Raw genomic sequence first — 11,670 nt, forward strand, 5'->3', positions numbered from 1 at the left:
TAGCCAAGCCTCAGGGTCAATAACCTCAGGTCTAGTTTTCACATTTAACAAATTTTCCTATTGCTCAATTGGCAGAGGCTGTTCAATACCTAGGCTGGAGCTGAGAAGATTAAGTGTTAACCATTTCTTTGTCAAATTTTAAAGACACATTCTTTTTAAAGTCAATTTTTTTTTTAAATACCTTCTCCCTTTAAAAATATTTTTAAATTAATTTTTAATACCTCCTCCTTGCATTAAAACAGCTGGAGGGCAGAGCTTGGCTGTGTATATTCATATCCTATGACAGGTATCACTCCCTGTGAGTGCTGTGTACCTGCCACTCCAGCAATGAGAGATACAGTTTTCAAATCAAACAAAAACACAGAAGCAACCTGGAAATTCTTTTCAGTTACCTCCAAGAGCCTAAGAAGACTCGGAATTCTCATATTTCACCAGAATGCGCTTCAAAATCGTGTTTTATTTGTTTTTTATATTTTTTTCTTTTCACTTCATCCTTGATATTTCAACTTCCTTCCACTGCAGAAAGCAGTGGAACAGCTCTACATTCAATACGTGAACTGGGGAGATTTTTCAAAAGCCTCACATTTTAGAAGGTTTTCCTAAAGAAGAATATGAATGACCTGTGCAATGGCTCCATTCATTAAAAGGCAATTTGGTGTAACAATTGTAAAAATGTAGAAATGTAACAAATGTAAAAATGTTCTCATTTCTCTCATACTTTAAAAAGAGCCAAGAGACATCCTGGGATGCTTTGTAGCAGGAGGGGAGGTAGGAAACTAATTTTCCAACTGCTCTGTTTACTTTGCATACCTTGTGGGCAAAAGTTGGCAAGAAACAACTGAAAGTTGTTTGCTTTGAAATTATCACCCCATTTACAAGATTCAAGAGCAAAGCCTTCTAAAAGGAGGTAAGAGGGAAAAGGAAATGACTACATGCATGGTTAGCACTACACTACTAGCACAGTCCATGTGCTGGTAATGCACAGGAGGTCATTAGCTAAAAAAGGAAACCATTGGGCATCGAGAAAGCTGGCCTATTCTCACACTCCTCCATAAGTGCATATAGACACCATGCTTAGAGCATCCACTGAGAATAAAAGCCCTAGCAAGGTCCATGCAAAACGGCTGTATTCAATTTAAGGCCACCTCCTATTATTCCCAATGGAAGTGAACCACACAAGGGCACTGCTGTTATTGAATACACAAACTCAACACCCAAACTTTGTTCGTAAAAGCCTTCTTTTTCCTGACTAATAGGGCCACCCAGAAGGGGATGAGCAGGAAAGGATGACAGCAGCAGACACAGCAGTGGCTTGATAACACAAAGAATTTGGCAAAAATATCAGTTAAAGTGAGTCTTTAATAGCCTTTTTTTTTTTTTTTTTTTTTTAAACCCTTTCAGCTTCTCAATCCAACACTGCAAAGATGCACATTTTGGTGTGGCCGTGCTGTAAAACACATCAGAGTTGCAATCAGGCTTTTAAAATAACTTCTTTCAAAGCCACAAAATAATTACATGTAATAGAGTTTAATGCCAGATCAGCTCTTCTGTCCGGTTCACAAAACAGTTGTGGTAGCAGAACCAAGCAGTTACCAGCCACTGACGGAAGGAACAACTTACAGAAGAGCAGCCACCGATGCCTCCATGTTAGCGTGCATGGTCTGTGCGTGCTGCTAACCCATTTGCCACAGCTCCCCCTGTGCCAAAACACCTCATGGGTACAGAGAGCTTGCAGTAGAAGTGCTTTGCAGAAGGCTCTGCTCAAACCAGGAAATCTGGGAATGCAGGTCTCTTCTCACATAGGGGCTTCTGGGAAGAGGAGCAAGACAGATAACAGAGCTAGAAGGTCTTTATCCTTCCTGGTTGAGAAAGAACGCTGTGGCATCCATTTGTCGTACTTACATACTAAGACAAAACACTCATATTAAATTGGATTTTTCACCTTGGGGTTCTGCAAAATTCATCAAAAAGCAGCAATGAAAAAAAAAATAATCAGATAACTGAAATTATCTGCTAAATGCAAAACAAAACCAGAAGCCATAGAGTCACCAGTCAAGAAACCTACAAGACTCCACTGCATACAGCAGATCATATACATGGCACTCTGGCACCAAAAGCAGCTGTACACAAAGCAGCCCAGACTTTGTGTATGCTAGCAAACAGGCCTGTTTGGTCTGGCAAATGCTATTAGCACAGTGAAGAGTTTTGGAAGGAGACACAGCAGCAAACAACATGACCTTGTCATATTACTGTTCATGAAAGATGTGGGTAAAATGGAAAAGACTCTGAGAGGGAAGGAAGGAATACAGGTATGTAACCATGAATTTACAGCCTCTTCTTCTCCCAACAAGCTTAGTAATAGTGTACAGAAAAGTCCTCACTGCTCCTTCATGAAAAAGCTCCAAACTTCTGATGCTGCTAAATTCCCTTCTGATATCAGAGCTCTCATTCAAGTATAATTGAAGTAGACTAATTATGCCACAAACAACAGAAAACACAGGCTGCCTCTTCAGATTATCAGTAGGAGAAAATAGCATGAAGAGTTTAGTTTGAAGGATACTGTTTACATTTCTAAGATGTACTTATTTATTTCACAGGCCCGAGGATCAAAATGAACAGATAAGAACTAATTGCTACAACTGGGAAAAGTAAATTGGGAAGTTCTCACCAAGCACACCTGTACACGACAATTTGAAAAGCAGCAGTACAAGCAATGCAGACTGTCAAAGTGCAATTAGACAAGCAGTGTTACTCTGAGCAACTGAGATACTGTGTTTTGATAACTAAGTTACCTTGGAGATGACTCGCACACACAAGTTGCTTAATGTCATTTTACACTATAGGTCCAGGAGGTATAAAAGTATGCATAAAAATCACTATGAAATCAGAGAGTATCAATCACAAATGTAAAGTAAATACATTCTCCTGGCAGATTATTAAACTTAATTTGAGGTCACATTTCAACCTAAAGCCAAAGCAAATAAACCCCCCCCATGGCCATCTCTTCTCTTAACATACCCAAGCAACCACACTGCAGAGCTCTACAAGAGGACCCCCTCTTCCTCAAGTGAGCAACACACCTCTTGGAAAGGAGAAAGAGAGGTTAAAAAAAAAATAAAATCAAAAAATGTCAATCCAAGTAAATCCTTAGCCCACCTGAGCAGCACGACCACCACTAGCGAGAGGGAGCTCTAGTGCCTCAGGCTTCTGTGCAAATAGCTGCCAGGACAAAGCGCCTTTTGACGTGTACTTGTTCCTGCTGGGAGAGATGAAGAAAAGATGCTTTAGTTAAAATATAAGACAAGGGGCTGGACAAAGTGCACAGCTGAAAAGAAATCACGTGCTCTGTGGGTTTCTTAGTATCTTAAGCAAAAAAGCATTTGTAACTGGCAGTTCAAGAAAATAAGGAATTTTCCAACATGTCATTTGTATAAACACAAAAGGGGGAAGAGTAAGGCAGGTGAAATCTATTGATTTCACACTGAATTCAGCAAGTGAAGACTTAACAATGTGTCAACGAACATCAAATCAACCAGATTTTAAGAACAGAATATAAAAAATATATGCCAAATAGATTAAAAAGCAGTTAAATCAAAGATCTCAGAGTTATCATTGCTGAATAACATCACAATGGAAGTGTAATACTCCTTGTGCAGTTCACAGAGACTGGAATTACGCTCTATATCTCTTATTAGTTTTATTGCCTGCCTGGAAATAAGCACATCCTCTGCAATAAAATTAATGGATTACATGGTTTAGTAGCATGGTAAATAACAATAGAAAGGATATCACACAGAGTTATCTCAATAATTTGTCAAGCTGAGCTCATTCCAGCCAAAACACTCTTAAGACATCTGAATGCAGATGTATCTATCTAGTAATAAGGAATGTGAGTAGGTTTGCAAATCAGAGGACTGTGAAGTTAAGAAGTAAGGAAACCAGAAAGGATAGAGAGGTCCTCATAGACGCATAACCAAGCATCACGCTAGGAGTTCATGTTGTTATTAAAGAGGCTAATGTGGTTGATGGATGCAAAGATACAAAAATAAATAGAAACACTGAATGGGGTAGGACAGCATGCAGCAATAACGAGCAACATGGCAACACTACACCCAATCCCATGGCTGATGCTCAAAAAAAACCAAACCAAAACAAAATGTTGAACAACAAACCCAGAACGATATTGCTGTGCACTTCACTAGTGCTACTGAACACTGCATCAAATGCACAATGGACTATGAAATGCTCGCAGACCTTGCCACTGCTAAATGTCAAAAGAAGAGACCATCTGTTAATGAACATTAAAGGCATCTCCCTGCAGTAAGTAAATGCATACCAGGATTGTGGGGTTGCCAATATAAAGAAAATCTTTTAGGTTTTCAACTCAACAGTTTGGGCGGGCAGGACGAGGCGATCTGGAGCACACAGCACATGTATGCTCCTCACCCACAATATCCGCTCTGTAGCCTTAGAGTTATGGACTCCTGAAAAACTTCTTATGAGTACCACAAGGACACTTTGTGTCTGAGTAAAAGCCATTGAAATACAAGCTATATCTTCATGTAGCACTTCTGGGAGGAAAAAAAATAACCAAGAAGCAACCAGGCTTTGTAATCACGTCTAGCACTTACATAGGCTGCCAGTTAATTCAGGAGGGAAAAAGTTTCAATTGCTGATGATCTGAATCAAAATTGCACACAAAATCTTCTTTTTTTTTTCTTCTTTTTTTTCTATTTTTTTTTTTTTTTTTTTTTAAGATACTTATCACTCCTACCAGGCTGGAAATCAAATCATAGAATAGCTTGGGTTGAAAGGGACCTTAGAGACCATCTAGTTCCAATCCCCTGCCATGGACAGGCTGCCACTCAGCAGTTCAGGCTGCCCAGGTCCCCATACAACCTGGCCTTGAGTGTCTCCAGGGATGGGGCATCCACAGCTTCTCCACACAATTTGTTTCCAGTGCCTCACCACTCTCTGACCTAAAAAATTTCTCCCTAACATCTGTCCTAAATCTCCCTCTTTCAACTTAAAGCCATTCCCCCCTCTCCTTTCAGACCACATAGAAGGATGGTCTCCCTCCTGCTTATAAGCTCCCTTCAAGTACAGGAAAGCCTCAACGAGGACTCACCAGAGCCTTCTCTTCTCCAGGCTGAACAAGCCCAGCTCCCTCAGCCTTTCTTCCTAGGAGAGGTTCTCCAGCCCTCTGACCATCTTTGCGGCCCTCCTCTGGACACACTCCAGCAGCTCTATGTCTTTCCTGAAGAGGTTAAATTATTGCCTTTTTTTTTTTTTTTTTTTGGCCATAAAATTCAACAGGCCCACTGCTAAGTCTCAACCAATTTGTCTCATAATGAAGAAAACACACCAGTTCAACACGTCACACCAACAAATTAATGAATGACAAATTAACAATCTTCTCATGCATTTAAGAGAGATACAGCATATCTTGGACTTCCAGTTACAATGAACACAACCAGAATCATTAAAGAGAAAGGACTGACTAAATAACTATGACAAGCTGAAGGAAACTGTAGCCTACTAATGTGAGCCAAGTATCATATCCTCAGGAAAGTAACTTTCATTTGCCATGTATGCCTACTGATGTCCAAGAAAAAGTTGACTGAACTGCCCCCCTTGACTCAGGGAAAATAGAGAGAACTCTGGGAGATCTCACTGTATTTCAGTGGCACTTGTTTTACCAAATTGATGTATTTCATTTTTTCTATCCTTAACTTTCTTCCTGTGGCTGAAGACACTTGAATGATAATTATTTTCCTACATGGATTAAATAATTGGTCTCTCCTCAATTCTAAATAGCGACACAGCTAGGCATGCAAGTGCTGTATCTTTATATACAAGAGTATTATAGGTACATCCATCTGCCAGGAAGAACTACTGTCTCTTCTTAAGCTATAAAGAAGCTGCAGGAAAAAGGATGTGAGAAGCATACTCTCATACTCTCAACATACATATTTAAAATACAGCCAGTTAGTATAGCCAGAAGGTTAAGCCTGAAATGTGAGACTTTATTTCTACGTCACTTCTTCAGGAGTCCTGGGAGACTCAGCTATCACCCTAATGATCTCTAGACATGGGAAGATTACTGTTGGGTTTATGAGAATTCCCTTCAAACTGAGCTGACATGCAGAACCAATCCAGCTTATCTAGAAAGATGCTAGCTACATGCATTCAGCAATAAGCATCAACTTATTTTTTTCTTAAAAAAAAATGCAAGTTCTGTAACAATTAAGCTTAGCTGCTAAAAATTACATGGATTTTATTTTAAAAAAGTTAGTCTTGATTGTTGACAGTTCCTATGTACTTCATGGAGCAGAACACTCTTGATGGTCTACCAAAAGACAGGAAGGATAGTTTGAGTGGCAAAATTTCTCCACTTCTTTCTTGTTTGCTGTAGGATTGAGAAAGATTTATACACTTCTAACAGAAAGAAAGAGGTGACACATCTCCAGCATAAAGAAAGTGACTGCTGCCAAGCAACACAAAATCCATTCACTGCAAATGACCCAAAAGTCTCTACTCTTTACTTATGGCCCTAAATTAGCAATATCAGTTACTGAGAAAAACCAGCAAAACAGTAGAAATAAGGCTATAATTAGATAACCAACTTTCTAAAAACACACTTTGTCTGAATAAAGCAAAATTCCTGTTTGCAGTTCTTTCCAGCACACAACCAAGCTGTTTGCCCATGGGCAGGAAGTGGAAGAGTCCATATCTAGCACCAGCCCAGGAAAACGAAAGCTCAGCAGCTACCCATAGAGGTGGAGGACAAGCAGAAGCACCTTGTAAGGTGCTGGGTGAACTCTGTCCTCTGGCAACTGTCAGGGAACTCAGCATGGAGCTAATCATCAAGCTGCCCCGGCGCCAGCACTGGCTCATGGAAGCTAGATTTCAAAGAGAAACCAAACAACCCAAGGAGCACGTGGTGGTGACCACAGCTGTGCTGACACACTCCTGGGGTTGAACTCTGCCTTGCACTGCAGCAGCCTGCAGCTGGGTGACTGAGCAGAGGGTGCTTGGCTTCGGTGTGTCTAACTGTTGTTGCTGATCTTTGTTAGGTATGGACACTTCAGGGAGTTATGAGGCTTCCCTCTAACATCCAAGACAGAAAGAAGCTTAGAGAGATCCAAAAGCTATCTATTCCTAAAGAGACAGAAACCAAGAAACGTTCCGTTTTACCAGATACCCATGAACCTCCCTAAGGACAAGTCCCAACCCTCCAGTGCTTGGGCAAGCACGTGTCCTCAGCCTCCTCCATCCATCCGCTTCTTTCGAGCCTTCCCGGCACAGACTCCACAGCCTCCTTCTAAAGCCAAGCCTGAGCAATTTTCTGGTCACTAAGGGAGCTTCTCTGTAGCACTAAGCCACTGACGGGTACATAAAACTTATTTCTTCCTTTCCTTATTTCTACTTTGTCTATGCAAGTTTTGACCAAGCAGGGATTAAGAAGTTAAAGTACTTGCTGTCTAAATATTGCACTCCTAAAAGAGACACCATCTAAATGCCTTACTCAGGTTACGTGTGCAGTGCTTTCGTTTGTTGGTTGGTTTTTAAATGAGAATTAAGTGATGAATATCAATTCCAAGTTGGGCCCATATTCAAACAAAACTAGTCAAGTAATACTTGACTAATTCCAGTTGCACCTGGCTATATTACATCTTGTGATTACTTTATCTTTTATTATTATTATTATTATTTTTAATGCTAGTGGAAATCATCTAAACAGAATTGGATCCTCTCACTATAAACTGAGGATTCCATACTGGTTGAGAAAGCCTGCAAGAAAAGGCAAAATAGATATCCACTACTGAGTTGAAAAGACAAAGGTAAAAAAGTGGAAGGAAAGCTTCATTAGAGTTGTTTGTTTACTTAATTCCATTTTTAATTGTTTAGACTCTCATCTCACTAAGACGTGCTAACTTTACTTAAGGAAGGCCCCACAGCTTTTATTTGCATAAATCAAGTGTGTTTAATGAAGTGCACATTAGCTCATCATCACATTGGTTCTGATGAGGAACTGCATCAGCGACAATGCCAAGCTATTTTGGGGAATATTCATTATATGTCTATAGAACAGTCTGACTGGAGGAAAGTGAGAACAAAATGACAGTAAAAAAATGGCAGCAATTACTTTACTAGCAGTTAACGTTGCCATTAACTGCTTGCTGGCAAGAGTTTAAAGTTGCAAACTCTAATTTAAGCTTGTTACCTTAATTTTACAGTTGTAATTCAATAGTCAGAATGTGGCACTGGTGTAATAAATATCTTCATTCAGTGCTTCATACAATAAACATTTTAAAAGTGAATGCAAAATTTCAGAATCCAGGTGTTACAGAAATATAAACGATTAATATCATGTCATCATTAAAGAAAAGTACAGGTGTACAAACAGTTTTCTTAAAAACAAGCCAGAATTCAAACATGCTAACAAAAGGCCACTGGTGTTTTTGTTATTCACAGGCATTCATGAAGAGAATCACAGAATGGCTTGTGTTGGAAGGGACCTCCCAGCTCCCAAGAAATCTCCCTTCAAATGTACGTTTGTATTTGGGGAGCTTATGCACCCATAGCAAACAGCCCCCGGTTTTGGAAAGCTATTTAAAGCCTGTCCGCCACTTCCAATAATATCTGCAGGAAGACTCAGGCAGCAAATGGCTGTGCCCTTAGTGAGGATATTTTATATACTGGTATCTGCAGATTCTTCAGTTAGATGTACAAAGCAAGATTTGGCGAGAAGGGAAAACACACCTTTCTCCTTCTAGTTCCCAGAATCCATGTGGGACGAAGGATGGGAAGAAGAAAGCTGCTCACTGCTACCTTCTGAAACCCAGCAAAGGGAGTGCCATGAGCGAGACCATCACACAGCCTCCCCCTGCACAGAGCTGCCTCCTGCTGCTGATCCCCACGGGAATCGATAGGAAAGTAGCTCAGCTGAGTCACATTTTCTAGGGAAAACACCATTTCCAAAGAACGTGAGTGCTGTCAGGCTCCAGTTCTCGATCACACCCGATTTAGCTGACCCCAGCTGTCTGCCTTGTCCCTCTTCCAGCACGGAGATGAGCAGGAGGCTTCATGCTACTGGACTTCCCCACATTACGCTCTAGCACGAACAGCCATACAGTACAGCTCATATTCATGTGCCAGGCTCTAAACACTGGCACACTCGAGCTCCAATAGGAAACAAGGCTGGATGGCAAAGTAACCTCTGGCAAAAGGACAGGATGAACAGCTGGATGCTTCAGCTCCTGGAGCACAAGTCAGAGTCACAAGTGTGGTTATTATGCCATCCTTCCCATGTTGTCAGCAATCTGGGAGTATCAGAGAAATCTGGTTAACAGAACTGTTATAGCTGCTTATCAAGAGCATCTGAAGCTTCAGGTGCGCATTTGGACTTCACTTTACTACTAAAAGCAGCATCGAGTTTAGCTGGATCAACACCAGCTTTGCTCAGTTACATCAGATCACTGTAAAAGCATTTTAAAAAGAGAAGTTTCTACTCTGTCTTCAATCAGACTCAGTTCCCACCATGCTTGGAAACCACAAGTATTCAAGGCAGCGGGGACAAGCCACACCAGGCTCAGAAGCAGACTTCCTCCCTTTTGTTTTGGCTGGAAGCATGCTCTGTTCTGGCCTTTCCATGGCAGGCAGCAGCCCCTGCACCAGAGGGATGTGTGCAGGACTCAGGAGGATGGGTACAGAGTGCCAAGCTCACTCCTCGGAGCACAGGGAACAGGTCGTCCTGCTGCTCTGCCCACAGCCAGTACACAACCCTGCTCCACCAAAGCCGGTTAAATACTGTAAGGTTTGGAAAGGCAGGAGAAAGAATTTCCAGCCCGGCTTTGGGGCAGACACCCCTAGAAAAGGAAAGCTCGAGGTAATGCCAGGTACATGCCAGCAGCCCATTACTTACCGACCCCAGCTTCCTTCTAGATTCCATTGTAATGAGAACATAAATAGCAGAACAAGCCTATATCGCTCTTGAATGAATTACCTATTGAGAGTTCCCTCTGGTGTTCAATAAGTTAATCATCACATTCAAGGTAACAACAACGTTAGCTACAAAAGCACCAAGTTCCTCCACAAACAAGTTTTCATTCCATGGCGAGCGCAGCAATAGGGATGGGACCGCAGCCTTGCAACACACCGATAACAAAGGCAACGCTATTCCCAATTGGGCACCAAAAACTTGCGGTTCACTCTCTGTACATTCACCCCGGGTCTGACTAAGGCAGGAAGAACCCCGGTTATTTATTCCCGACGCCTTCTGTCTCCGGGTGGCACCGCCACTGCAGCCTCCCAGAAGACAAAGTCACACGCGCAGGTACGGCCCATCGCAACAGGGAACGGCAGAGGTGTTCTGCACTGCCCCAATAACTATGCTTTGAGTCACGACTGTTTCGGGCCGGCACTTTCGTTCACCGGCACGAATCAGAAGCGAAACGCAGCATATCTAATTAACAGTTTGGAAAGAAAGTTTAAAGCTGCCTCCGCAAACAGACACAAACAAAACGCGGCTGAGCACCCGAGCTGGAGCCGGCGGTGCGAGGGGCGGAACGCGGGGCCGGGGCCGCGACGCACCGAGCGGGCGGCGAACCCGAGGCTGCCCGGCACCGGGCGTTGCGAAACCCGGGCGGGGAGCGGGAGCTCGACGGGCACCGGGACAGCCGGCAGCGGGGAGCGGCAGCGAGGGGTCGCAACGCCTGCAAGGCGGCGGAGGAACAGCGCCGGGAGAGCGGAGCCGCGGTTCGGGAGCCCCGTAACCAACCCCGGCCCCGTCCCTGCCCGTCCCTCCGCCCTGCCCGCGGCGGGGAAGGATGAAGTTGCGGCGCCCGCGATCGGCGGTTGCAGGCGGGAGCAGAACGGGCAGCTCGCCCCCGACCCGGCGCGCAGAAGCAGGGAAAGGGCTGCGTTACCTTCAACAGGTGCAAGCGCCGGCGGAGGCAGCCCGCGGCGCGGACGCTCGGCGCGGAGGCGGCTCCCGGCAGCCCGGGGCGGGCGGCGGCGCTGGGCGGAGGCGCTCCGGCAGCCCCCCGGCGGCCACCCCTGCTCCCGGCGGGCCCCGCCGCCGCCTCGCCAGAGTCAGCGCGGAGGCGGCAGCGGCTGCGGCTACCTCGGAGAGAGGAAGGAGGGAGAGAGGAAGAAGGGAGGGAAAAGAGAGGGAGAGAGGGAGGGGAGGCAGCGAGAGAGCAGAGAGGAGCGCCCCGAGAGGGATCGATCGATCGTCACATGGCGGTCGCGATTCACCGCCGCCCCCCGACAGCCAAAGCCTACGGCGCGGAGCCGGAGAAAAGCTGCGAGGAGGGGACACACCTGTAGGCGCAGCACATATCCGCTGTGAGCACAATGCGAGACAGGAAACTGAAAAAACAGCCCAGGGAAGGAGAGAGGCTCCCGTTCGTCCCTCCTTCCCTCGCTCCCTCCCTCCCTCCGTCCTCCTCCTCCTCCTCCACCTCCTCCTCCTGCTCTCTCCACCCCCTGCCCCTGGTCAGGCTCCGCTGTCTCCTGCAGGCAGAGCCAGGCAGAGGGCCGGCGGGAGGAAGCAGCGGCACTTTCTCCCTTTCCCTTCCCCTCTTCTCATTGTTCTGCCCGCCGGCCAGGCGCGGCCAGGGGGCTTCCCTGCGGGGCCGGGAGCCGCCGGGAGTCTCGAGCCGC

General features: G+C 44.7%; 1 protein-coding gene across 3 annotated transcripts in view; it reads right to left on the minus strand.

Annotated features, from left to right (window-relative positions):
- PLXNB2 (plexin B2) overlaps positions 1-11,431 on the minus strand; it is a 248,929-nt gene extending 237,498 nt beyond the window's left edge. For 2 of the 3 annotated variants that reach the window (XM_042815708.1, XM_042815709.1), the window contains exons 1-2: positions 11,329-11,431; positions 3,157-3,259 (exon numbers count right to left, since the gene is read on the minus strand). The gene's annotated coding sequence lies outside the window, so the exon portion shown is untranslated. The remainder of the gene's footprint in view (positions 1-3,156; positions 3,260-11,328) is intronic. The other variant, XM_042815710.1, reaches the window with a different exon arrangement.
- Between the last annotated feature and the right edge of the window lie 239 nt (positions 11,432-11,670).

This window comes from Centrocercus urophasianus, unplaced genomic scaffold (assembly GCF_019232065.1).
Source record: "Centrocercus urophasianus isolate 14NV4802_14NV808 unplaced genomic scaffold, USGS_Curo_1.0 seq_15, whole genome shotgun sequence".
NCBI classification, from domain to species: Eukaryota; Metazoa; Chordata; class Aves; order Galliformes; family Phasianidae; genus Centrocercus; species Centrocercus urophasianus.